Source organism: Esox lucius, chromosome 17 (assembly GCF_011004845.1).
Source record: "Esox lucius isolate fEsoLuc1 chromosome 17, fEsoLuc1.pri, whole genome shotgun sequence".
In the NCBI taxonomy this organism is placed as follows: domain Eukaryota; kingdom Metazoa; phylum Chordata; class Actinopteri; order Esociformes; family Esocidae; genus Esox; species Esox lucius.
The window spans coordinates 39,393,351-39,420,637 of NC_047585.1; the positions used below are offsets into that span (position 1 = coordinate 39,393,351).

Below are 27,287 nucleotides of genomic sequence, written 5' to 3' on the forward strand. Positions count from 1 at the left end.
ACAGCATGAAAACCAAAAAGGTAAATGTCCTGCAGTGGCCCAGTCAAATTAAGAATATGGGCAAAGAGTTGAATATTTCAGTTCACCAAAGATCCCCATCCAACTTGATAGAGTATGAGTAACTTTTCAGAGAAGAATGGGCAAACAATTGCTGGACGAGATTTATCCAGACACATGGCTGGAATTCCTGCCAAAGGTGCCTCTACTAAATATTGGTAGATCAGTCTGTCTAAAGGTGGTGAACACTTGTGCAATCAATTATTTTAATTTTTTATTTTTTTTATTAATTTAGAGCAATTTGTAGATGTAATTTTTTACATTGAAATAACAGATTTAGTTTTTGATTGTGTTGATCGCTGGCAAAAACTCCTGGTTATGTTGTAACACAATACAATATGGAAAAGCCCAAGGAGAAATACTTAAGAGATTAACTGGAATTATTGTAAGCATACTTTTATAAAAAATTATAAGATATACTGCAACTTGACAGCCCAAAATTCTATAATGGAAAAAGTATGTAACAAAAAAAGTAATTAAAAAAATAAATAATAATAATCCCCCCCCAAAAAAAATTTCATCCATTTGCCAACCCCTGAACTTGAGCAGTTAACAGTCCTCTGGTAATGTGAGGTAGGGAACAAAGGGGACAGTTCACAGAACCATCGCAAGAACAACCAAACGCCAAACATTGCACCTATCCGCGTCCTCATCTGACAGCACAGACCTATGATAAACTCAGCAATGCAAGGACAAGTAATATGACCTGAAAGATATCAATATCTATGGCCTCAAGCAAACCCGCCCAGGTTCGGCGCTCAGATTCTGCCTGGTAATCTACGCCTCACGCAGCCACACACTCAACAGTCAGCGATGACTCACTCCGCAGTCCTCACCACATGTCCCAGTGTTTCATTACTGATACAACGAAAGGAGCAACAGAACAGAGGAAGGTATTCTTAGATACGCTGTGCCAAGGAAATAATGCGAACCAACTGAAGACAAGCACACCAGGTCAAAGAAAACAGTATAGACTGACGCCTTCCAGGATTGCTTAGAAATGTCAGTTGATATCATTTACAGTGTTACGCATTCCCGAAACTTCTGCGTCAGTCTTCTGGTGTTCAATTGAAAGCCAGGTGTAGCGACTGCTTGTGCCTATTCATTCCTTTTTTCTGAGGTATTGATTTATTTAGAATTGAACCATAGACGATGGGGTGGCCACTTGAAGGGGAGGAGGGCAAAGGGAATGGGGTTGGGGGGGGGGGTTAAAATGAAAAGGCTTGAGCTTTAAAAGCTTTGGAAGGGATTTGTTTCCAATAAGCCATCCACAAGATTAGACCATGTTAATGTAATGCCTACAGCACTGTCTGGGCATACTAGTGATGAACAGAGATAGAGAGGCATATAGAGAGACAGAGAGCTGAAGAGAGAGAGAGAGTGTGAGAGGGGAAAGAAGATAGAGACAGGAAGAGAGACAGAGAGACAGAGAAAAGGAGATAGAGACAGGAAGAGTGAGAGAGAGACAGAGAAAAGGAGATAGAGACAGGAAGAGAGAGAGAGAGAAAAGGAGATAGAGACAGGAAGAGAGAGAGAGAGAAAAGGAGATAGAGACAGGAAGAGAGAGAGAGAAAAGGAGATAGAGAGGAAACAAGAGAGAGGAATAGAGGGACAGAAATTAAGGGAGAAATAGAGGAAGAGAGAAACAGAATAACTAAGTAAACCCATACTGTACATGCTTTCACATTAAAACATGCTCATAAACGCCAGCCCGGTTGAGGTAGGATTTTGGTATGCCACTCCACACCACAGCAGGCCAGTTGTACTGGACAGGAAGTACACACGACCAGCATCTCTGCTCTCATATCTGGAACACTTAAGGACGGTAAAAGCCAGTGAAACATCCAGGCTTATCTAGCGGACTCTTCAAACGGTTCCCGTGGGAGTGCGGATCCCCACGGAGAAGCGGCTGTGACTCTGTTACAGCTGGGCTTGCTGAACCCCAGTAAGCCACACTCACAGCTCATACAGCATCACGTAGGAACAGGCTGGAAGAACACCAGGGAGACATTGGCTGACAAAGCGTATGACACAACGTGTTCCACATTTCAGCCATTTAGCAGACACTTTCGTCCTGAGTGACTCAGAAGAACAATTAGGATTAACGGTCTTTCACGAGGACAGATGTTTCACGTCGCCAGCACAGGGATTTAATCCAGTAACCTTTTGGTTACATGTCAGATGCTCAATCCTCTGGGCTGTGGCTCCCGGCATATCAGTGAGAAGCTTGTGTTGTTCAAATTTAACAGCCAGTCGACCTGAATGAGTCTGTAACTGAGCACAATGCAGCTTTCATGGGTTGTGGACCAATTCATTACACATGGATTGTGGACATTGTTTAGTTAAGGTTAAGACAGGTGAATATACATGTAGCTGGACAGTAGAACAGACGACTGGTGAATATACATGTAGCTGGACAGTAGAACAGATGACTGGAGAATATACATGTAGCTGGACAGTAGAACAGATGACTGGAGAATATACATGTAGCTGGACAGTAGAACAAATGACTGGTGAATATACATGTTGCAGGACAGTAGAACAGATGACTGGTGAATATACATTTAGCTGGACAGTAGAACAGATGACTGGTGAGTATACATGTAGCTGCCCAGGAACGTACACACAAGGCTTAACTTTGATTAAATAGCATGTCACAGTCATGTGGGAAAACTGCTAAACTCCCATACAGCACTCTCCTGATAAATAACCTGTATGTACTACGAATGGCGCACTAAAAATGCTTCGGCACTCAGTCCTCTCCGGAGAAATGAAATCAAAACAGAGTAACGGCATAAACTAAATGAAATGAAATAAGCAAAGCTCTTCGAGAAAGCTACATAAAAATTGAGTGGCCAGATTGAAACGAATGTATTAAGCCTCAGGGGAAACTAGAGGATCTGCAAGGCTACTGAGAATTTCTCTCGCAGTGTCGTTATAGGATAATAAGCAATACTTGGATCCTGGCGTTCCATCTAAAACAAGAATGGTCTGGTCTTTAGGTTTAAACGGACCCGGCTTCAAAGCGGTCCTTATGTGTTCGGAGCAGAGCTCATCATGTTATGCCGAACCTGATAAACGTGGGTGTAACCACATTTCCTATAAGGCTTGTCTGGCGAATTAATGACACAGACATTCCTGTAATAAAATCATAAATCATCATTGCCCGGGCAAAAAGCTTCCGTTCTTGGTGACACACGTGGACACGTAACGGTGTTAATGGCATCGACAGAATCATGCGCTGTGTTCAGCACCTCCATTGATTTAAATTTGCAATTCAGATGAAATGCTTAGCGCTGCCTACCTGCCGGCACTGTTCACGTTCAAGTAGAGGCAGCAACCGTAGATGATCCGTGCATTCCCTGAAGCACCCCGGCTAAACCGCTACCGGCAGAGCGGCACCTGCCGCCATCAACTGTCATCAGAACTAACAGGTGCTGGCTCTGGAGTGGTGCCATGTTCCTCCTAGGGTGCACTTCATGGTGTAATGCAGTGCACTATCGAATTCAATAGTGTGCAATTAATTTCGGCGATGACAGATGACAGCCAATTGCCTTTTATGAACAGCCAGATGTGACAAAATCAACATTTGGTCTGGAAAGTTAGAGGGATTCACTTACTTAACAACAACCTGAGTAATTGGTTCCCACTGCTGATGGGCGGGAGATGGGCTTGTGTGACATTTAACCTCTACCAAACACCATGACAACTAAGCAGCAACAATAGGGAACTAAAAGTACAAATTATGCGTTCGCTTACATTTTGTGTTTGTTATCATTCTCTAAAATTATAACCAATGTAATAAATGTTCCAGGGGCTGTAGGTCATGTGTAAATTCAAGGACCAATCATCAGGCCTCCTGTGGCGGTTTTAGATCAGCGAGAAACGTGATTGGCCTTGAGCCCTGAAACATTACTGCATCACTATAAATAAACCCAAAATTATTTAAATTCAGATGTCAGATTTGCTGTGTGTGTGTGTGTGTGTGTGTGTGTGTGTGTGTGTGTTTAGGTCTTACTGAACTCATGGGGATCAAATGTCCCAATGAGTATAGTAAAACCAGAAATAAATTGCCTCATTGGGTCCTTTTGCAGGTCCCCATGAGGCAAAAGTCAATTTCCGGCTCAGGGTTTAGGTTTAGGGTCAGACTTACAGTTGATTTTATAGTTAGAATTGAGGTTTCTTTAAGGTCCAGGCGTTGTTGGTAAAGTTTAGGGTTAAGGTTTAGGCATTACATCTAGGTAAAGTTTAGGCATAAATGTTACTGTTTTGAGGTTAAGGTTAGGGTTAGATTAGGGTTAGGTTAAGGTTAGGGTAAGGGTTAGGTTTCGGGTTAAGATTAGGGCAAGGGAGCATGCAATTTCAATTTTCTGGTCCCCATGAGGGTAGCTGTACAAACATGTATGTGTGTGCATGCGTATGTGTGATAGAAACATTATACTTGCTATCACATTCTTAAAAATAATCCATACAGCTTCAGCCCTTTTTCTATAAGCTTTGACCCAAATTAACCCAGTAGAGTGAATAATCACAAATGTTGCAGGAAAATACTGAATTGGCGTTTGAAGTGTGATAACAGTGTACTACATTGCTGTTTCAAATCAACTTGAAAATCTAATGAGACAAAATAGATTTTTGTTGTGAAAAAGACACACAATCTTTAGTTGTTAATATGCTACGTATCACTAAGTAGTAACCATATCCACATCGACCAAATCCCAAATGGATCCCGAAGCCCTAAACACTTCTAGAGATCTGAAAGGATTTCAGAGGTATACTTATTATGGTAAATGATCCCACCTAGGTTATCAAGGTGGAGCTGCAACCAGACTGCTGTCATCTGTCAATTCCTCACATACCAAAACAGCGTAGAGTGCAGGCCGTAGGGGTGGGTTTGGGACTGGGCCATTCATCCAATTTCAAAAGGAGAGATTGTGTTTTTGTAAAGTTTCATTGCACTTGGGTGGTGTCTATACAAGAGGCAAAATCCGCCTGGTTTCAGTGGGGGACCGTTGTGAATGTAAACTAGTGGTCGTAGCTCCAGCCCAATCTGTCTTGAGTCCCGTGGTTGAGGGGTCCATGATGTTAAGTGCTGGGGCTAATTAAGTCAGTGAAAAATATTTTTTATTCGCAAGTTACCAGTCATCTGACATAATTCAGATGACTGGTGGACAGTCACAATTCAGGCCTAAACTTTCCACCTATATTAGACTCATCCTTTTCTCAGCCGACAGCAACATCCCATACAAATGCCTAGTGTCCATCAACTCATGGCCTGGGAAAGGAAAACGCTCTCTGCTTCCTGCTACTTCCCCAGGTGCCCTTTTCAATAAATTCAGCACGAACCACAGCCATGTCAGTGTCTCCTTAAGCACTCAACCACCATGTCAGCAGCTATCAGACGGAAAGAAAACAACAAGAGGATGGCAAGACTCAAAAAGGAAGGAATGTCACTTGTGCCCTGTCAGGGACACTTTGGTGGAGGAAACATTTCCCGGCAGACATACCTCGTGGGATAGTTTTGATATTCCGTCTTCAAAAGGCAGCGAGAAGGAGACACTGCAACACAAAATGGATGTAAACATTAGTAGTGAATTGCCAGTTAATGAACATACACATTTGCGTCCTTTGTGGAGGTACCAGGCTGAGTATTTGGCTCGGAGCAACAATAATGAAAAACCATCGTGCAGATTTCAGCTTGAATTTCGTGTTCTTCAGAGAATTGGCTCAGAAAACCACACGCACAACAAGTACAGCAATGCTCTTAATCTTAATCTACTGTTTCAAAAACTGTTATCTCTATGGTAAATGTATAATCAAGAGAAGAAATTGTTTCCAATTAGACTTATCTTTAGGAGCCATGCAATTTGTAACAACGTTGGAGACCGAACGATTAACTAAGAATTGTAACTATCAATTAAGATCGTTCGTCACAAAACTGTTTCGCTGTCCAGCAGGTAATTCCCCTTTAACAGTGACCAATCTCGAGCATATCACATAGCGTATCACATAGTACTCTACATCACCTACTACATCACATAGCGTATCACATAGTACTCTACATCACCTACTACATCACATAGCGTATCACATAGTACTCTACATCACCTACTACATCACATAGCGTATCACATAGTACTCTACATCACCTACTACATCACATAGCGTATCACATAGTACTCTACATCACCTACTACATCACATAGCGTATCACATAGTACTCTACATCACCTACTACATCACATAGCGTATCACATAGTACTCTACATCACCTACTACATCACATAGTGTATCACATAGTACTCTACATCACCTACTACATCACATAGCGTATCACAAAGTACTCTACATCACCTACTACATCACATAGCGTATCACATAGTACTCTACATCACCTACTACATCACATAGCGTATCACATAGTACTCTACATCACCTACTACATCACATAGCGTATCACATAGTACTCTACATCACCTACTACGTCACATAGCGTATCACATAGTACTCTACATCACCTACTACATCACTTAGTGTATCACAAAGTACTCTACATCACCTACTACATCACATAGCGTATCACATAGTACTCTACATCACCTACTACATCACATAGCGTATCACATAGTACTCTACATCACCTACTACATCACATAGCGTATCACATAGTACTCTACATCACCTACTACATCACATAGCGTATCACAAAGTACTCTACATCACCTACTACATCACATAGCGTATCACATAGTACTCTACATCACCTACTACATCACATAGCGTATCACATAGTACTCTACATCACCTACTACATCACATAGCGTATCACATAGTACTCTACATCACCTACTACGTCACATAGCGTATCACATAGTACTCTACATCACCTACTACATCACTTAGCGTATCACAAAGTACTCTACATCACCTACTACATCACATAGCACATCAAACAGGACATCTGTAAAAGTTGCATGAGAAATATTCAGAGGTTCTAGGTTGAGGATTAGCCGCTGAGGTCTGAAACAAGGCAGGATGTATGTTCTGCTATCCTGAATCATTGGGCCGACTGGGAACCAAACAATATTCTGTACCACCGCTTGGCAGAACGATGATCCATCAGAAGTATCTATCCAAAACAAAGCCTGGAGAATTACCAAGGGTAATCACACCTCAGCCATCCACTGTTCAGCCATCCACACCTCAGCCATCCACACCTCAGCCATCCACACCTCAGCCATCCACTGTTCAGCCATCCACTGTTCAGCCATCCACTGTTCAGCCATCCACACCTCAGCCATCCACTGTTCAGCCATCCACAGTTCAGCCATCCACTGTTCAGCCATCCACTGTTCAGCCATCCACTGTTCAGCCATCCACTGTTCAGCCATCCACTGTTCAGCCATCCACAGGGTTAGGGTTAGGGTTAGGCCAGGCTGACTGCATCGAAAAGCAGAGTCCCATACTAAGACACTCAGACAGTTTCTACCTGCAAGCCATCAAATAATGAACACTCGATGGGTCTGACGATCTACACTGACTCTGATCAGCTGGGCATCAACACCCTCACCCACAAACTGACCCCAACAGACCCACAAACTGACCCCAACAGACCCACAAACTGACCCCAATTAATGAATTTGTGCTTATTCAAGTTTTGGTTGCTACCGATGCAACCCAGTCATTTTCGTTCAGTTAGCTCCATATTTATGGACGCAACAACGTGGTTTATTCCATCACAGTTTTCTTCTCTTGTCCGTCCATTTCACATATGGGACAATTTCATTGATCTGTGGGCTTAAAAGGCAAAAACAACAACATTAGCAAACATTTACTAGCAGACGTTTATTGCTGATCATGTTTGTCGCCACAGACGCGGTCATTCGCGTGATTAGTTTCATCGTGTTTGGTCCCTCACTTCCAAGGTAATGTACTGAACGCTGGTGTTCATCCCTTACTTAACCCTGGGCAGATCAAGCAAACAATCACTTATCCCCATAGTGACAACATGGACGGAGGGCTGGAAAGATCGTTGATTGGTTGATTTATTATCCTGCCGTGGAAAGTACTGCGCACAAGTGAGGAAACATCTGAATAATTGAATGTGCTACTAGTTTGCATTTGCTGAGGCCCAGGAAACACACTGATAATGGATTTGGGATAACCTACAGCCATCTCCCGTGCTTGAATTTGACAGTGTGTGTGAATGTGGGTGTGTTGTGTGTGTGTGTATGTGTGTGTGGGGTGGGGTCGATATATGCATGGGTCTCTGTATGCAGTGTGCAGTATTTGTGTCTGTATGAGATTATCCCCTGTTCAATCAATGCTACCACAGTCCAGCCCTGTAAATCTTACCGGGCCCCACAGAGACGTAGATTACTCCACTGTCGAATGTGTTGTACAGCAGGAATAATTAACCACTCTGACCGGGACCGCATGTTAAACCTGGGAGAAGATACATCAATAGACTCTCCAATCTGTGACCAAAATGATGACAGCTAGAGGGAGGGGATAATGTAGAAATGTATCCCAGGCATTGTTTACTGACCGGGCAGCAATTGGAGATGTACACATACCCAGTATGAATAGCCCCAGATCTCAAACGGACCCCAAAAAAATACAAAATAAAAATAGCCCCTGATCTATTAATCTATAATTCCGATCGCGCATTATGACAATGTAAACTTGTAGGTCGCTAGCGTGTACATAGACATTTTCCACATGTACATTCAAAACCTTGTACTTCCTGTCCCGGGCGGGGTGGGAGGGTGTATAGTGATCCTACCGAATGTACTGTGATCCTACCGAATGTACTGTGATCCTAGCGACGCCTCTGCACATATCGTCTCTCTCAGGTTCAGGGACACAGCCAAATCACTACTCAGGACGTGGCACTGTTTCACCTCCAATTCTGTCCTTCGTTCTTTCATCAGCATTACATCATATCAGTTAACAATTGCATTGTTTTAAAAAGAAATGCTTGATCTAATGAAGTAAAAACATCCCCGTTTAGGTAATTGGCTTTGAATATGGCAGCTCCCTTCACTTCCAGCCTCACTCTGTCGCTGAAGGGCTAGCCAGGTGGCGCGTCCTCGTTGATGTTCTCTAGTCGCATGCAATCGTCTGCGAGTGGTTGGTGTGAGCTCAAGGTTTCAGGTGGGTGAGTAAAATGAATTGGGACAGCGCCGGGTCGCAGCATGTTCTACAAGTCCTTGTCCGCTTCAGTCCCCTTGGGTGATGTCATACACATTAACAGTGACCTCAAAAGAAGGCTCAACATCTTTTGTCCCATAACTCTGACTGGACTAATGTGACTTCATCGCAAGTCGTCTCTCACACATCCACGTTAGCTAGTTGTCTCTACTACCTTGTCTACCATTTTTCCAACTTTGCATTGTGAAATAAATGCATGAAAATATGAGGAAACGTCAATGTGCTTGTTTCCCACTAAACCTCAAAATTACACCATCCTTTAAAATCAGCAATAGCCAGTTCAGACAGGAAACCAGAGTGGTTATTGATCAGTGACATATCTTCTATCACAACATCAGATTTAATTTAGACTATTTCATTTATTTAATCATCAAGTTATTCACTAAGTCTGATGTGTGCCAGTCTACTAGCATGCAGGTACCAACCCACCCACCACCCCTGCCTCCCACTGTTTGGTTCTGTGTTCTGTTCATTGGGGGATCAGTACTGCGTACCTTGCTCATTATCTATGGGCATTGTTGGTAATTATATTATGGTGTTGATATCGTTATTACTAGTATCTCATACATAATCATGTGACGGCAGTAAGTCACCCCAGAGGAGCGGAAAGAAACACCAAGACCTGTATAAAATGATTGTTGTCCATGTTTCTAATAAATGAAATAAACCAAATTGTTTTCTGTCTGAAATAGAACATTTTGGAAAGTAAGATAAAAGTGGAATTCTGTCTCTGTTGATTTTGGACGGCAGACTGTAGTCATGCAATAGATGAATGCATTTTTTTCCGTTGCTTTCTTCTTACTCAGATCATCTTTGTAACAGGCTGGTATTTTGTCCGTTTCCCCAAATTCCCTCACAGTGTAGACACATTTTGATGGCTGGCTTCTGAGGTGAAATAACAATTCCTCGACCAAAGCTGATACAGCCATGTAGTTAGGCAGCCTTAGACTGCATAAATGTACATACTTTGTTCTTACAGGCCCCTGTGGAAATCCGACCAATTGTATCTCCATTGTAAACACCATACTCAAGCAGCAGGACTGAATCTGTGAAGCTCAAAACACATTTCTGGGATTGGGGAAAGGGTACTTTCAAGGTGAAGCGTAATGTAGAGTAGTTATAGAAGCCTAAGCTTTAATATGGGGAATTTGCTTTATGAATATTGTCATGTTAATATCGTGACTGTTCAGGTTAACATTTGAATCTCAGCACGACATCTCGCCTGGAGGGTTTTACTTGACCGTCTACTGCACGGCTGAGCAGCCATTGGGGCTCAGTGCTTCCTTTCCACCTAGGGCCTCGCTAACGTGATGCTAACCACAGGACCTCATAGCAGGCAAAGGCCCAGCATGCGTTAGTACATTAGCCTAGCCCACCACTGACACACATACCGCTCGGCTGCAGCGGGGCCATCTGAACTCATCTCATCTGAACCACTCACAGTCCACTCAGAGAAATCTGAACTGCAGGGCACTCGCTCTCCCTGTCGCTCTCCCTGTCTCTCTCTCTCTGTCACTCTCTACCTGTCTCTTTCTCTGTCTCTGTCACTCTCTCCCTGTCTCTCTCCCAGTCTCTCTCTCCCTGTCTCTCTATCTGTCACTCTCTACCTGTCTCTCTCTGTCTCTCTCCCTGCCTCTCTGTTTCCCTCTCTCCCTGTCTCTCTATCTGTCACTCTCTACCTGTCTCTCTCTGTCTCTCTCCCTGCCTCTCTGTTTCCCTGTCTCCCTGGGAACTCCCTCCCTGACTTGGATTCCCCCTCTCTTCTGTCTCTCTCTGACAGTCTCTCTGCCTGTCTCTCTGCCTGTCTCCCTGCCTGTCTCCCTGCCTGCCTCTCTCTACCCTTCGTCTCTGTCTCTCTATACACGTTTCTCTTTCTATGTTTCTGTTTATCGCTCACTCATGCATGCCCACCTGCGCACACACACACACACGCACACGCACACCTAAACACACAGCAAGCAAGTGCCCTCTTGGTCTACTGTCTGTCATTCTACCTCAGCATCTGTAGCATGAATGAGCAAACGTGTTGGGATTTTTAAAAAAACACTACCCTCCCTCCTTTCTCCCCCTCTTCCCTGCCTCTGCTCTCACCCCCTAATCACAAAGGGCACATAGCAAAAGGCTGCTACTCCACTGGGACACCAGTGCGAAAAGTCTATTCCAAGATAAACAAACAGAACATCACAATATCACCCCTCAGTTCTCTCTCTCTTTCTCTCTCTATCCCTCAAGCCTGCTGTCATGTGCACCCCTGGCTGTTACAAAGGTTCCCAGGCACACAGAATGCACCATGGGAGATCTGTTTTTGGACGGAGGGATGTGGTGATTGGCTGATTCCCTCTGACAGGCCATGGAGGCTGCGGGGTTAATGTAAAAGATGTAACGTGAGGGTCATAGCTTTGTTAAAGATGCAGTCCACAGTTTTTGCCTACTGGTTTTTATAAATGGCACTTTGCAGTCCAAAAGGGTCCCTGAATCTTGTGTGCCACATGTCATCAAAACCACTTGCTTTCAGACTTGGAATTTCATGGCTAACTGAGGTAGGATGATAATTCTACATATAAATGACGCACATATAATCAATATATTCCGCATACAGCCCAAAATGGGAGGCTTAAACGAATGTGTCAGACTGTATCTGAATCTTTTATCTCCTTTTCTTTTATCCTTTAGGGACATTTAACTCAACTTGTAATGTCTTTAGGTGAGTGATTTGTAGCCTGATATTTAACGATACAGTGGTTTGTACCTTAGTGTTTACTGAGACAGTGTTTTGTAGTTTGGTATTTAATGAGACAGTGGTTGGTATTTTGATGTTTCCTGAGACAGTGTTTTGTAGCTTTGTGTTTACTGAGACAGTGATTTGTAGTTTGGTATTTAATGAGACAGTGGTTGGTATTTTGATGTTTCCTGAGACAGTGTTTTGTAGCTTTGTGTTTACTGAGACAGTGTTTTGTAGTTTGGTATTTAATGAGACAGTGGTTGGTATTTTGATGTTTCCTGAGACAGTGTTTTGTAGCTTTGTGTTTACTGAGACAGTGATTTGTAGTTTGGTATTTAATGAGTCAGTGGTTTGTAGTTTGGTGTTTTAGGGTGTTTTAACTCAACTACTATTGTCTTCAGGTAACAATCAAAAGAGCAAGTTTATTTATATAGCACCATTCATACATCGTAGTAATTCAATGTGCTTTACAAAGAAAAAGGGAAAAAAAGAAAAATACAATAACAGAAAAACAAATACTCAATGAAATACGTTAAGGCTAAACAGTGTGGTAAAGTTTAAGTGCTCAGTCATAAGCACATGAAAAGAGAGGTCTTTTTAACCTGGATTCAAAAATGTATACATTTGGGACACATCTAAGACCTTCTGGTAGTTTATTCCAGTTGGGTACAGCATAACTGCTAAACGCAGCTTCTCCATGTTTAGTTTGGACTCTGGGCTCTACTAGCTGACCTCTGTTCATGGATCTAAGAGCCCTGCTCGGTTTATATTCTTCAAACATATCAGAAATGTATTTGGGTCCTAAATCATTGAGAGATTTATAAACTGAAAGCATCACTTTAAAATCTATTCTGTAACTGACTGGAAGCCAATGCAAAGATTTAAGAATCGGAGTGATGTGCTAATTAGACAGTGGTTTGTAGTTTGGCGTTTAATTAGACAGTTGTTTGTAGTTTGGTGTTTAATTAGACAGTGTTCTGTAAAGTATGTATTCCCTGTATTCCCACTGTACTCAGATATAATTTATTTTCATTGACAGATGCAACCAAAACTACAGGTGCTATTATCTACTGTTGCAAGGCAGTCAAGTGAGTTGTGAACACAACTTGCAAGATACAAAGCCTTCACATAATGAAATCCGTCATACAATTGCCACTTACTGAATATGAGTTGCAAAGGATACAATTCACATGTGCCGACACCTGATTCAGGCATGTGATCATTATTCTTCCAGTACCAGGGTCCAACGTAAAATTTCAGCAATATAATTATTAATTATTATTATTTCAATATTACTGTCCTGTCCTGTGTATGCAGTCATCCAGTAGTCGCTCAGAATATCCACATCTATTAACGGACAGCTAGAACATGCGTCCCCAAAATGGGGGCACAGTGTAATCGCTCTGACTCGCCTCATTCAAATCATCCACCCATCTTTAAGCTTCAACGATTTGAATCAAGGCAAAACAAAGTGTTTCTTCTGAGGTCCGGGTTTTGAAAGCAACTTATAAGCGTCACCACCAGGTCTGCAACAGCCCCCTCCCCCTCCCCTGGGATGGCCCTCCGCGATATTTAACAGCCATAACCATGACAACAATGGCTGGGGCGACCGCCCTCGTTAACTGCTGGTAAACGGTTGGTCAGACCATGGCTCTCACACGCTCGGAGGCAGCCCACCGTCCCCAATCACCGGCCGTGCAGGACATCCTGCTGTGTCCGGGACACCTTCATCACCCCACTCTTCTTCAAACGCCCGCCGTCCTCCCCGGATGGGTCTAGTTTCTCCCTCCATTCTCATCTTTCCTCCTATTGTGGTTTCGGATTTCATTAGGCTGTAGCTGTCTGTTTGTCATCCATGAACTCCTTGTCTCTTCCAGGTACCCTAAACAGGAAATATTCCTCTCTGATCACGTTTCCTGGTTACTCTGTGAATTCATCTAAATGGTACGCTTATAGGCCACGGGACCATAACCAGCATCACCAATACCCAGGCAGTTGTCCTCCCCTTTGTCTTAATTCGTCTCTCTCTCTCTTTCTGTTTCCTCTTCTCCCCAACACAAAATCCTCCATCCATCTTTCAGCAGCTTATCCTCCCCCAGGGGGTGAACTCATGGTTCCCCTGGTGTGTCAAATATTAATGCTTCTAGCACATGACCCGTCCAGGACACTACGCGGGAGGTGGAGGTCATGTTATGGCGAGAGAGTGAGGAGGAAGAGGGTGAGGGATGGGGGAGAGGGAAATTGTGTCCAGTTGTTTCATTGGTGTGAATAAAAAGTGTTTTCACAGTTTTACCATTGCTTCAAACACCTTTTATCGTAGCACAATAAAATAACCCTAATCATTTGTTTCTTTTATCGTAGCACAATAAAATAACCCTAATCATTTGTTTCTTTTATCGTAGCTCAATAAAATAACTCTAATCATTTGTTTGTTTTATCGTAGCGCAATAAAATAACCCTAATTATTTATTTCTATGTGGTCGGTCACTCAGTCAGCAGCACTGAACATTAAGCAACCACGATACTAGAATAGCAACTGCTTTGTCAGCTAAAATGCTAACACTCTGATGCTAGCATTCAAATAACATCCCAAAACATTTGCCAGCTGGCTAACAGACATCCAATCTCTTGCCTACTAATGTATTGTCATCCATAGCAATGCCTGTTCTGTTTGGCTTTAATTTACTGTGCGCTATTCTGTTCAGTGCTCTTATTTACTTTGTGCTATTCTGTGTGGGTTGCAGCTCTTATATTCAGTTTGCTGATCTTGGTTGGTTAAAGCTCATATTTACAGTGTGCTGGTGTGGGTTGGTTAAAGCTCATATTTACAGTGTGCTGGTGTGGGTTGGTTAGAGCTCATATTTACAGTGTGCTGGTGTGGGTTGGTTAAAGCTCATATTTACAGTGTGCTGGTGAGGGTTGGTTAAAGCTCATATTTACAGTGTGCTGGTGCGGGTTGGTTAAAGCTCATATTTACAGTGTGCTGGTGCGGGTTGGTTAAAGCTCATATTTACAGTGTGCTGGTGCGGGTTGGTTAGAGCTCATATTTACAGTGTGCTGGTGCGGGTTGGTTAAAGCTCATATTTACAGTGTGCTGGTGTGGGTTGGTTAAAGCTCATATTTACAGTGTGCTGGTGTGGGTTGGTTAGAGCTCATATTTACAGTGTGCTGGTGCGGGTTGGTTAAAGCTCATATTTACAGTGTGCTGGTGTGGGTTGGTTAAAGCTCATATTTACAGTGTGCTGGTGTGGGTTGGTTAAAGCTCATATTTACAGTGTGCTGGTGTGGGTTGGTTAGAGCACTAAATGTACATTGTGCCCATCAGTGTTGGTTGGACGATCTCTCCCACAAGCCCAGGCTCTTTGGAGTGACACCATATTTGAGTTCATCCACTACTCCCTCTTCTTTCACCTTCGCTCTCTGTCCTCTCCCCAATCTCCCTCCCTCTCCCTAACCTTCGTTCCTTCTAGTTTTCCCTTCCCACCTCCTCGCCCTCTTTTCCTCCCGACTCCCTCGTTCTCCCTTCTCCCTCCCTCTCCCCCTCCCCTTCTCCCCGCTACAATTCCTCCCTCCCTCCCTCTCTCTTCCTCCTTCTGTCTCTCTCAGCTGTTGGGGAGTTGCCCTAGGTGACACCGCCCACAGAGGTGACCTTGGCAAAAACAGCGGAGTCTCTGCCTCTAGCGATCGCCATGGAGACCGAATGGCTAGGCCGCCGCTGGGAGCAAGCCAGGCAGAGGGGGAACACAGAGAGGTACAGTAGGAATATCTACAGAACAAGCCATGTGCGGAGAGAACGGAAGGAAAGAAAGAAAAGTGAGAGATTGAAGAGACAGTGACAGAGGACAGATGGAGGAGCAGAGAACTGAAACGGCGAGGACAAGGAGGGGGGAGGATGACCGGGATGGCAAAGAACGAAAGCGAGCGATGAAGAGAAGATGGAGGAATGATGGAGTTTGGACGGAGGCGAGGAGAGTACAGAAAAAAGGGGGAAGGTGACGGATACAGGGGAATGCGGGTGACGGGGAGAAGAACGGGGATATGGGGGAGGGGATGGAGGGAGATAAGGGGAGAGGGAGGGATCTGATGAATGAGGGCAGATAGTTGGCATAGGCAGCTATTCTGGGGAGCCTCCGCTCTCCAGACCCACCCAGCCATCCCATCAATCTGTTCTGGATTACCGTAATACTGCCTGGGTCTCCTCCTCCACTCCCCCTCACCTACCCTCCCTTTCCCCTGCTCTCTTCCTCTGCCCTCCCTCCCCTCTTTGCTCCCTCTCCTCCACTCACTTCCTCTGCTGCCCCATCTTTCTCCCCCTCTCTCTCCCTCCGCTCCTCCCTCTCTGTCCATTCTCTCCCTCCGCTCCTCCCTCTCGGTCCATTCTCTCCCTCCGCTCCTCCCTCTCAGTCCATTCTCTCCCTCTGCTCCTCCCTCTCTGTCCATTCTCTCCCTCCGCTCCTCCCTCTCGGTCCATTCTCTCCCTCTGCTCCTCCCTCTCTGTCCATTCTCTCCCTCCCTCTGTATGTGAACCACTCACTAATGGCAGAGTGGTCTTTGGTGCCAAATAAAAGCTGCCCTACTTAAATACATTTGTCAAAATGTAGTGCTTTTTAGTAAAATGAAACATGCTTTTTATTTTACTAAAGCTGCTCTTTTTGGTTGAACAGGATCATAAGTCCCATTTGTGCCATGAAATGCGGAATGAATTCATTAAGTTGAACCTATTTATATATATATAAAACTAAGTACCTTATACAATTGTAGCTCTTTTGTTTTCATTCATTTGTGTTTTTTTCAGGGGGACAATAGCCTTAACCTGGCAATTTAAATGAGCCATCTTCAGTTTCAGCATCCACTGTAGTTATAATATCCCTAATAAGTTCAGTTCACCTGTCGTATCTAATGTCTGTATTAATGCAAATGAAACCAAAACAGTACTATCCTCAACACGTGGTTAAATCTATCAGGGTGAGTGCTCCATTTAGGTCTATGAGTTTAAGAGGGGTTACATTTCTTCGGCCTCGCCCAGCTTTTTACCCAAAACGGGACAAGAAGGGATAATTATAGCTCCATTATAGTTTCAAATTCTGATTGCTCGGGCTACACTGACTTATTCAAATGCTTTAATAAAGTAATAACCCCTTTAAGTAGATTAAAGTGCTGCTGCCATTTTAACACCACATATTATGGGAAGAGAAGGGTTGTATTGTCCTGAGGCATTAGCGGAGAGTGCTGGGCTATCAATTATAGATGCATGCACTCACAGAGGACAACAGTGAAGATGGCATACAAAACCTACATACCGCTTTTTACATAATCTTGCTAATCCTTAAGGGTTACACTGGTATTCATACAATATTTCATTATTTAATTTAGAGGAGAACCAGAACAGTACTTAATTTAATTTGACTTCATAGTCGTGTTAACACACTACAGTCTCCAGATGAAGTCCAGCCAGAAGGATGTAAGGAATCTGTCCCAGTTCATTCACTCTTTGACCATCCTCAGCGTCTCAAAGCCACGTCCTCTCCAAACCAATAACCATGTTTCAAACCAGTTAAAAATAACATTCTTTCTCTTCAGTAACAAATAGTCAAACAATAAGCAGTTGTTATTCCTGTTATTCACAGGTCTTGTAGTCCCTGAAACAAATCGTACATTCTTGTAATTCATAGAGAATGGTGACATTGATGACCTTTCTTTGCCTATAGGAATCTCATTCCCACGTTGCTTGGCAACAAGGTCATTCACCAGGACACTACAGACAACAAGGGAACTACTGACAACCAGGGCACTACTGACAACCAGGACACTACTGATAACTAGGGCACTACTGACAACCAGGACACTACTGACAACCAGGACACTACTGACAACCAGGACACTACTGACAACCAGGACACTACTGACAACTAGGGCACTACTGACAACCAGGACACTATTAACAACTAGTACACTACTGACAACCAGGACACTACTGACAACCAGGACACTACTGACAACCTGGGCACTACTGACAACCTGGGCACTACTGACAACCAGGGCACTACTGACAACCTGGGCACTACTGACAACCAGGACACTATTAACAACTAGTACACTACTGACAACCAGGACACTACTGACAACTAGGACACTACTGACAACCAGGGCACTACTGACAATCTGGGCACTACTGACAACCTGGGCACTACTGACAACCTGGACACTACTGACAACCAGGGCACTACTGACAACCTGGGCACTACTGACCACCAGGACACTACTGACAACCAGGACACTACTGACAACCTGGGCACTACTGACCACCAGGGCACTACTGTTGACCAGGACATTACTGACAACCACAACGGCTGACCAGGGCAGGTCCTGCTCAGGTCACACGTGTGAAATGGTTAGGAAGTTTAGCTAGGGTTGTTGTTTCTCTTGTTTTGCAGACTTTTGTGCAGTGACGGCAAAGGTCTGGGAGCGACTACAGTCAAGGGTTGAGTCCACTTCTTCTCATGCAGGGTGGGTGCAGTAGGTCAGTGGAGGAAGGCTGTTACACCTATGGTAGCGTTACCCTGGCCTCCCATAGCATGTGCTGCTGAAGAGCTGAGTCATTCAGACCACTGGTCCAGGGTTCTCTAGACATCGATGCGGTTTTGGATTCTGTGTTGACCCAAACCAGCCTGCGTAGTGCACACACAAGTATACACAAACAGAAACGCACACAACAGAAACGCACTCAACCAGGAAGTACTTTCCGCCACTTACGCACTTGGAGGGAGTCAGCCACGAGGTCACCACGAGGTCAGTGCCCTCAGCTTGGTGACCCCCAGCATAGGGGTGGTCACCAAGCTGGGAGGGGTGAGCGACTGGACTCTGTATGGATTATACTGTGGTTGACCTTAAGATCGACCCCTACAGTGGCCCCTGTGACCTATTTAAAGATCCATAGCTGAATTCCTAGTGTCTATGTCCAGAGTTTAGATAATAAGACCAGAGTTTGGATTACCTCAATAGTGAAATAAATCAATAAAAAATCTCTGTAACATTTCATATGATGTATATTCTTGTTGTCATAACCGTGTCATAACAGTTAATAACAATGATACGTTTATTTAAAATTGTTGAGGCATATCATTAATTTATGATGCTAGATAAATATCTCATAATCCACAAAACTTGATTATAATGATTATTAAATTATGTCAGATGATATTACGTTATGACAGGGTTATGAAAGCATCATAATGCATTATAGCACTATTCATCATATGAAGTGTTACCAAAATGATCAATAATTTGTTTCCAATGTGTGGTTCAACTATAGGGTATAAAAGATGTGCTTGTTTGATACTTTGTCTGAGCTCTCCGAATAAAAGCAGTGTGTGTGGGTATTGCGATCAGGTCTGTGTCCCTTTGAGCTGGTGAATGTGTGTGTGTGTCAGTGTGATTGTTAGTGTCTGTGTCCTGTGTGTTTAATCAGCACCAATACCCAGCCTGGATGGAAGCAGCCAGGTTGAATAAAGTTGTGATTTATAACTACAGGTCACATCGCTAGCAGGGGGGCTGAGAGGTCGTGCATGGGAGATGGAGCGAGAGATCGAACAGGCGTCTCAGGCACCGCTTCACCGCTAATAAAGAGCACTAGAAGGCACCTGCGCCCCTCGAGTCGGAGAGACAGAGAGGGGGTGTGGGGACAAGAGGGGCAAAACCCACACACAAAATCACACAGACTCACAGGGGAACACTGACACACACAAAAACACCAAGACCCCAATCAACCCAGGGGCAGAAACGTCTTGTTACACAGCGAAGGTACACTCAGCTCAGTGCCATATCCCGAAAACAACAGGAGATCTCAGCACTTGTCACAGATAACATTATGAGCGTAATGAATCTCTGCCAAGACTGCCACTATTATTACCACCAACCTGTGACCTCCTGCCTAGACCAATTACATTTTTTTTTCTCTAGTAATTGAAAGACAAAAAATTGCAGTCTTGTAATTAAAATCTAATTTTGTTCATTATATTGAAACCCTGTTGAAGACAGAATGTTATATGGGGTTGAAAAGTACAATGGTAGAAGAGGTAAATAGCTATTTCTACAGACAATGACTCCATCAATTATCTACCAATATGTTTGAAGAGGAAGAGCGCTCAGAGTCCATTGTCAAAAACAAAGACGTTTTCAGTTGCTTTATTCAAACATTGTTTTGTATTAACTGTTATTCTACCAGGTGAATATGCAAGATTCTTATTTAAAGCAAAAAATATGGGAGCAATTAAAGCTAAGTTTTATGGTTTTTAATTCTGTCTGCTTGCTGGATTGAACCATAAACCTTTAATATACTGTCTCTTACACACTAGGCAAGAATTCGAACACCCATTTCTGTTTGAAAGAAATTCTAACCCAAAATGTAACTTTACCTTAAACCAAACACTTAGGGTGAGGAACTTAGTTGCATTTTCCTGGTTTAACCAGTTTGTGGACATTTCTGTCCCCATTTCTAAAGGAAATCCTGTTCTCTCTCCATCTCTCTTTCACACGCACACACACGCATACACACGCATACACACACATAAACACGCACACACGCGCGCACACACACACATAGCAAAGCTTGCAACAAAATATGATACTGGGACATACACACAGTTAAGAACTACTAAAATGTAAATTCGGTGGTTTCATTTTGACTTTGAAGGGGAAACGTCTTGTTTTGGCGTAATAACATTATCTACATGAACATTGGCCACAATGAATTTGCATTAACATGGAACCTGTGGGCCAAATGGATTTCAATTTCACAGAATTAGCTCCGTTGTCTCTCACTGTCGGCACAAGACAGTGAGGAAATTCACTTTTCTTCTTACCTGCTAACACATTAGGATGCAAATTGGCATTTTACGGTCTTTAAGCGCTAACCGTGTTTTGCAGAATACAGACTGCTTCTGAAATTATCTGTCAACAGACATCGTATGTTTTTAGGATTTAATCATCCTGTTTACACAAAAATAACTGGGAATATATGCTACAATAAAGTATATTCATAAAATAAATATTCCACTTTGTTTGTTATTACGTTGCTCACTCAACCAGTAAGGATTCCTTAATCCTTACTGGTTGAAAAGAAGGCGCTTTCTGGCCTTCTACTGCAGTTGAGCTAACAGGCACCCAAACTGCCACAAGGACTCACTAGAATGCGACAAAGCAAGGTGGCCGTATGATTATGAACCCCTCTAGCCCTGACTGAGCTGGCCAATTGAGCTGCCTTCTGTGGAACCGGCGGGCTTCTCGACAGGCAGGGTACAAACCCGCGGCTAACGGCCGCGGCATTACTGCTGTGCCATTCAGGGGACCTAAGTTTCGGCCTTTGATCCATCCAAATGCCCATTATCATAGTACACGGAGATCATTATTTTTTCATTCCAAAAACAGGGCAGGCAATCACGAAGGAAAAGGTCACTGAGTGTTTTGCTATTGGCATGCAACGGTTCCATTGAACGTCGCCTCGATGAATGGAAGGAGAACTCGGACACATTTGTTTGCCGCCCTACCCTTCGGTCGGCCACCCACAAAGCTCCAGATCAGGAGTCTCTTACAGGTCGATCGGTTTGAGCAGCTCGCAGCCCATTTATGAGTAGCTTGTGAAACTATTCCAAAGGTTCAAGTAATTTTCACAAGCTCTTTTACAAACTGTCATCGATAAATTGCTGACATCCAGCTAGCATCCAATCGATGCCAAAACTAGCATTATCCCAGCCCTGTTTACCCAAACCTTTCCACAACAGGTTGCCATTCACTTCAGGTATGTTGCTATGCCTGACTGTGTGTAGTGGTCCCATTTTTGAGCGTGTCACCAGTGTCTAATGATAATCATGAATTATGGGGTGACATGGATGCACAATTACAAGCCAGATTAGCTACTAAGAAAGGAATCTTAACTTAATCTCAAAGTATGAAATTAATTCAGCTATACAATCTAAACACACAGCAATGTGATTTGGCAAGCACAGGAAGGGGATTATGTTTGTTATGCTGCATTGCCACAATAACATTTCACCAAAACCACTGAAGCAATCCTCTCGGACAGGTTAGTGCTTTGAACCAATGCTTTTAAATTTAACCCCCTAGGAATAGGGACACTTTTCATGACACGCCGACAGCGCGATCGACAAGCAGAATACATATCTTCACCAAGCCGTGCCCCTGGGTTCAAAGGTCACACGATCACGCCAATTCTCCCATTTACCATATTTGTTCGTCGGTGGCCGGCATCTCAAACAATGACGTCACGTGGTTCCGCCGTGCACAGAGTGCTCGCACACTGAGTCACGCTTGTGCACGTCACAGTCTGCCTGGTCACCACAATCCTCTCCATACACAAGACACTGTATTAGACACTGACTGCCAAGAAGGATACCAAATAAGTAAACAAACAATGGCAGGATGCATCACTGACTCTGGAGAAAAACCCAGCGGTACACAGTGTGCCTCAACGCGTACTGTCACCAGGACAGCGTTCATTTTGTAACAAACAAAACCTGCTGCAACCCACGGCCACCCACAGAGCTTCCCCAGTGCTGTCGCTCAACCATTTAAGGGTCAAATGCTGTTTGGGAACATGTGTCCGAGGTAAGCAGTAAGCTATAAGGAAATGAAAATATAAAACACTACTGCAGCCCAACAGGATATCTGATGTTTCCTTATAAAGTTGTTGGAACTAGTCACGTTCAAAACATGGGTAAAAAGCGAGGGCTGGCAGTAGGGGAAGAGGGGAAGAAACAAAGGAGAAGACAGAAAGTGGTGGAGATAAAGATAGTAAAGAGAAAGAGAGCAATAGAAAGAGAGAGTGAAGGTAGAAACTGAGAGAAGGATGGGAATAATATTACCGGTCGAAGAGCAGTGTTATTAAAAAAAAAATTCAGACAATTCAACTTTGATAGGTTCATACCAAGCAGATAGATGAGTTTGTATCTAAGAAATGGCCAAACAGCATTCACAGTCCCTGACAGTTGAACTTCCTTGACCAACAGGTATGGTCGCACTCACATTATTTTATTGGTCCAACAAAACATGTCAAAATCTGTCATCGGCAAAGATTGAATTAAAAAACCTCCAGAATGTTCTTTTTCTCCTCCAGTCAATTCCAGCGAGACAGAAGCACGATATAGCCAGGATATTTATTTATAAGGTTGACATCTGCAGTGTGTGACTGTGTGTGTGTGTGTGTGTGTTTGTGTACACACAGGACTGAGGACCTAGACAGACTTTTTTTTCTGTCAGTCTGTACTCCACCTCACTTCTGCCTGTCCTCTCCTTCTCTCCTCTCTAAACCCTCAACAACGTCATCAGCTTGTCTTCAACTCCCCTAAAATCCCCAGTCCCCTCCTCTCTAACCACTGCTTTCCTATCGATCCTTGTAGCCAGCGACCTGGCCGCCTCCACCCTGTGGCTCAGACTGAAACTGTAACAGCCACTTGGAGGTTTGATGCAGGAGCTTCATGGGAAGTGTGTTTATACCTTCTAGCACTGATCCTGACAGTGAAAAAGGCAGGGAGGTGGTGGCTCTCCCAGAGATGGTTACGTCGTGTTGGCTGTAAGACACAACAGACACACTGCTGGAAAGCATGGGTCGACTGGACCAAGAGAAGCAACTGTTCCGTCACCGAGCTGACCAGCTTCAGTTCTTATCAGTCGGTCACACAGAATATTGTCAAGACGTTTTAAAATGTTCCTGTAGGGCAGCACACTATTTCATAATCCCATCCTACTGTAACTAACGTTGTTTTCTCAGGCTGTCTGTGTTCTGGCCTACAGGATTTTCAAAGCTGGGCACATGATGCAGACATAAGCAGATTGGTAGAGAAGCTGGGAGGGAGAGTGGTAGAGTTCCCTCCCAGGTCTGGGCTGGTAGGGAACCCCAGACCTGGTAGAGTTCGAGACCCCAGTCCCGGTAGTGTTCCAGACCCCAGACCTGATAATGTTCCAGACCCCAGACCTGATAATGTTCCAGACCCCAGACCTGATAATGTTCCAGACCCCAGTCCTGATAATGTTCCAGACCCCAGTCCTGATAATGTTCCAGACCCCAGTCCTGATAATGTTCCAGACCCCAGTCCTGGTTCAAGGAGGTGGGAAGTAAGGAACGGTATGAGTTACCCCTGCATCCTCCCTAGAAGAAGTAAAATTAACAAGCTGGGCAAAATTGTTTGTACTAGGCACTTCCCAAAAGGCTGTACGGCTGTTTGTGTGGTACACCAGCTGGTTCTCTGTCTGCTCACGTTTTTCATGTCTACTGGCACATCGGGGCATGACGTCTGAAGGCTGACTGGGCCAGTGTCTAGTGTGGGGTCATCATGACCTAAGAAAGGAATTAGAACATTGAAAAATTCTTCTCTGTCTTTTCTCCTCCCTCCTCTGTTCCTGAGCTGAGTACCAGTTCCATTTGCACTGACAGCTGCAGTACTCAGGCAATTAGGTCAGTCCATGGCCTATTTAAAGAATCCTTGAAGAAGAGCAAAGGGCCTGAATTTTTGAGATGATCAAAGACTGCAATAACTTCTGTTAAACAGTATACTATGTGTTAAATCTGCCTTTTGACATCATATTGGGAAAACACCCAGTGAGCTGTACAAATCAAAGGAGACACAGAATCATTGTGTTTCACCCTAAAGGAGGGTCATTCAAATGCATCATTTTCTATGGAGGAATCTTTCTGCGTATCTGTAAACCCAGTGTAAGGAAAGGGTCTACATGGTGAAAATAAAAACTTAAGCTGGGATCTATAAATCAGTCAATATTGACGGAAATCTGTCAATATCTTTTTTTTTCAATGCATCATCTGACAGTGATGGAGACTGGCTGACATTTTGGCGGGCTGAATTTGAACCGATGCTGCAGTGTGTGTATGTGCCCCGAAGCAAGCAGCTGACAACGCTAGACCAACCTAGAACGCCGGGATCCATCCCTGGAACGATATCGAAGCAGTCGCCTGACGTGTTCTGGTAAAAATTAAAGCCTGATCCATCATACAAAAATGACAAAGAGTGGATGAGTAAAGGGTGTTCTTCGGATCGCAGGGGGTCAACACTGTCCTACCAGAGAGGATCTGCTAATAAGAGCTAAAGTTGTAACTTCATCTTTGATTTACAAGACCATTACATAAGCCTGTAGTCTGTCATAAATCTCTCATAGGAGGAGTTAAGTCAAGTGGAGTAGATTGAGGATGAGCGAGACCAAGACTGCTGCGAACATGACATGGACATGACCCTTATCACCTCATATAAAAACATCATGAACCAAGTACACACGGTTCAACATCGTGAACCAAGTACACACGGTTCAACATCGTGAACCAAGTACACACGGTTCAACATCATGAACCAAGTACACATGGTTCAGGATCGTGAACCAAGTACACACGGTTCAACATCATGAACCAAGTACACACGGTTCAACATCATGAACCAAGTACACACGGTTCAGCATCGTGAACCAAGTACACACCGTCCATTTTAAGGGTTTGGACCATGACCTGATAACAAATCAAAATCAAAGCACAGAACTACACAAAAAATCTATACATAATTACTGACGCCCAACCCGATATCATTCTTACCCAAATGTACTTTAGTACGAGTCCTCCCGAAAATCATTACTAATGAATTTTCAAGATAATGCATTTAAGTCACAATTTAACCGAATACAGAAAAAGCTATTAACTGTCTCTTTTATTTATTTTTATTTTACATATCTCCAGCCCCATTCCTCAGCTATTTACCAAATCAATGGGAAGGCAACATCTGTTTTTGTCTCAAAAGCAAATTGTACCTAAGAGCATGGGCCCTGTCCCAGGCAGAGACACAGTGAATGGCCACTGAGTGTCCAAGTGTTTAGGGCCTTGGTGGGCCCCTGAAGAGGTCCCGATGGTTCAAAGCCAGGGAGGGACGGGGCTGACCCTGCTGGCTGCCTCTAGAACACGCCAGCCTTCATCCTCTGGGGCGTTTATGCGTTGATGACGACCTGGACTCAATCGTGCCCCAGTACATTAAAAGCCCTAAAATCACTGTAACAATCGCAGATTGCCCCATTCATCCAGGGTGAGTTACACAACGCAAACACAGTAGTGCCCAGCATGTTATTTATTTTAATGACACCTTTTAATGATCATCTAACTGGTTTGAAAAACCTTTGTTGGTTGGATGCAGCGAAAAGTTCGACATCATGTTCCTGCATCCCTTTAGAAGCACAAAGACAATAATGTCCACTGTCAATATGCAGACTTACCGTGGCTATGAGGAGACAGAAGACACCAGTGGCAGGCCTTTTCCCCACTTTATCCTCTTCTGTTTATTTTATTATTTTATTCATTCTATACACCCCTCCGCTTGAGCACTGACTGTCGCTGCTCAATGAAGCATAGCGTCTGAAGACCGAAGAACATTCTCCTTAACAGAAATTCCCTTCCAGTCCCGTGCACACAAACCCGCGTATGTAGTTGAACAGTTCAGAGAGTCCACCAGATCCAGCTGGAGTTTGGATCAATGTGATCAGGGGTTGCCAGACAAGTGGCTCACTGTAAGATACAAGTAGAAGAATTCTGTGTTTTTGGTCGATCACAAACACGGCCACAAATACTAATCGTGCACACAAGCGCACACGCGCACACACACACACACACACACACACACATCAGTGAGTGTGTCAGTGTCAAGTGTGACAACCCTAAGGCGAATAAATCAGTCAATACCAGCTGTTTTACTGGCTAAGTGGTTTAGCAGCTTCGACGTTGCTCTCCCCATCTCAAATCAATTGATTTGCCACGCTTATGATTTAGCCCTTTTCTCTAACCCGGCCCCTCTGTCTCTTTTTGTCCGCCTGTCAGAGACGCGCACAATACTCCGCTAAATCACTTTCATGAGGTTTGATAGACGGCTAAGCTAGGAGATCCCTTGCATATGGGTGTTTGCAAGCACAGATAATCAAGCAATATGAAATCATAAAATACATTTATATGAAATGATTCCAGCCCTATTTCACATGGTTGCATAATCCCATCCATCCAGAATGGCAGAACTGATAAAAGAAACAGGAATGGGGAGTGATTTGAACTAAGTGCACACATCCATACAGATTATCAGTCCCAACATCCCTCCCCAGAGTGCCATTTGTCTGCTTTGCGTAGTTGAAAAAAAACATTCAAAATGAATTCTTATGATCTTTCCGATAATGGAATTAAGTTATGCAGGCCAGATCCAAAACCACAATGACTTTCTCTCTGTATGTCTCTACAGAGGGATGTGAG

The 27,287-nt window shown here is 43.8% G+C and overlaps 1 protein-coding gene across 5 annotated transcripts in view; it reads right to left on the reverse strand.

The window, feature by feature from the left end:
• The window catches only part of dlgap4b (discs, large (Drosophila) homolog-associated protein 4b), a 142,484-nt gene that overhangs the window by 96,330 nt on the left and 18,867 nt on the right, over positions 1-27,287 (reverse strand). For 3 of the 5 annotated variants that reach the window (XM_029114326.2, XM_029114324.2, XM_029114327.2), the window contains exon 2: positions 5,565-5,616. The exons of 1 other annotated variant lie outside the window; for it this stretch is intronic. The gene's annotated coding sequence lies outside the window, so the exon portion shown is untranslated. Of the gene's footprint in view, positions 1-3,361; positions 3,639-5,564; positions 5,617-27,287 lie in introns of those variants that run through there. One more of the 5 variants, XM_034287539.1, reaches the window with a different exon arrangement.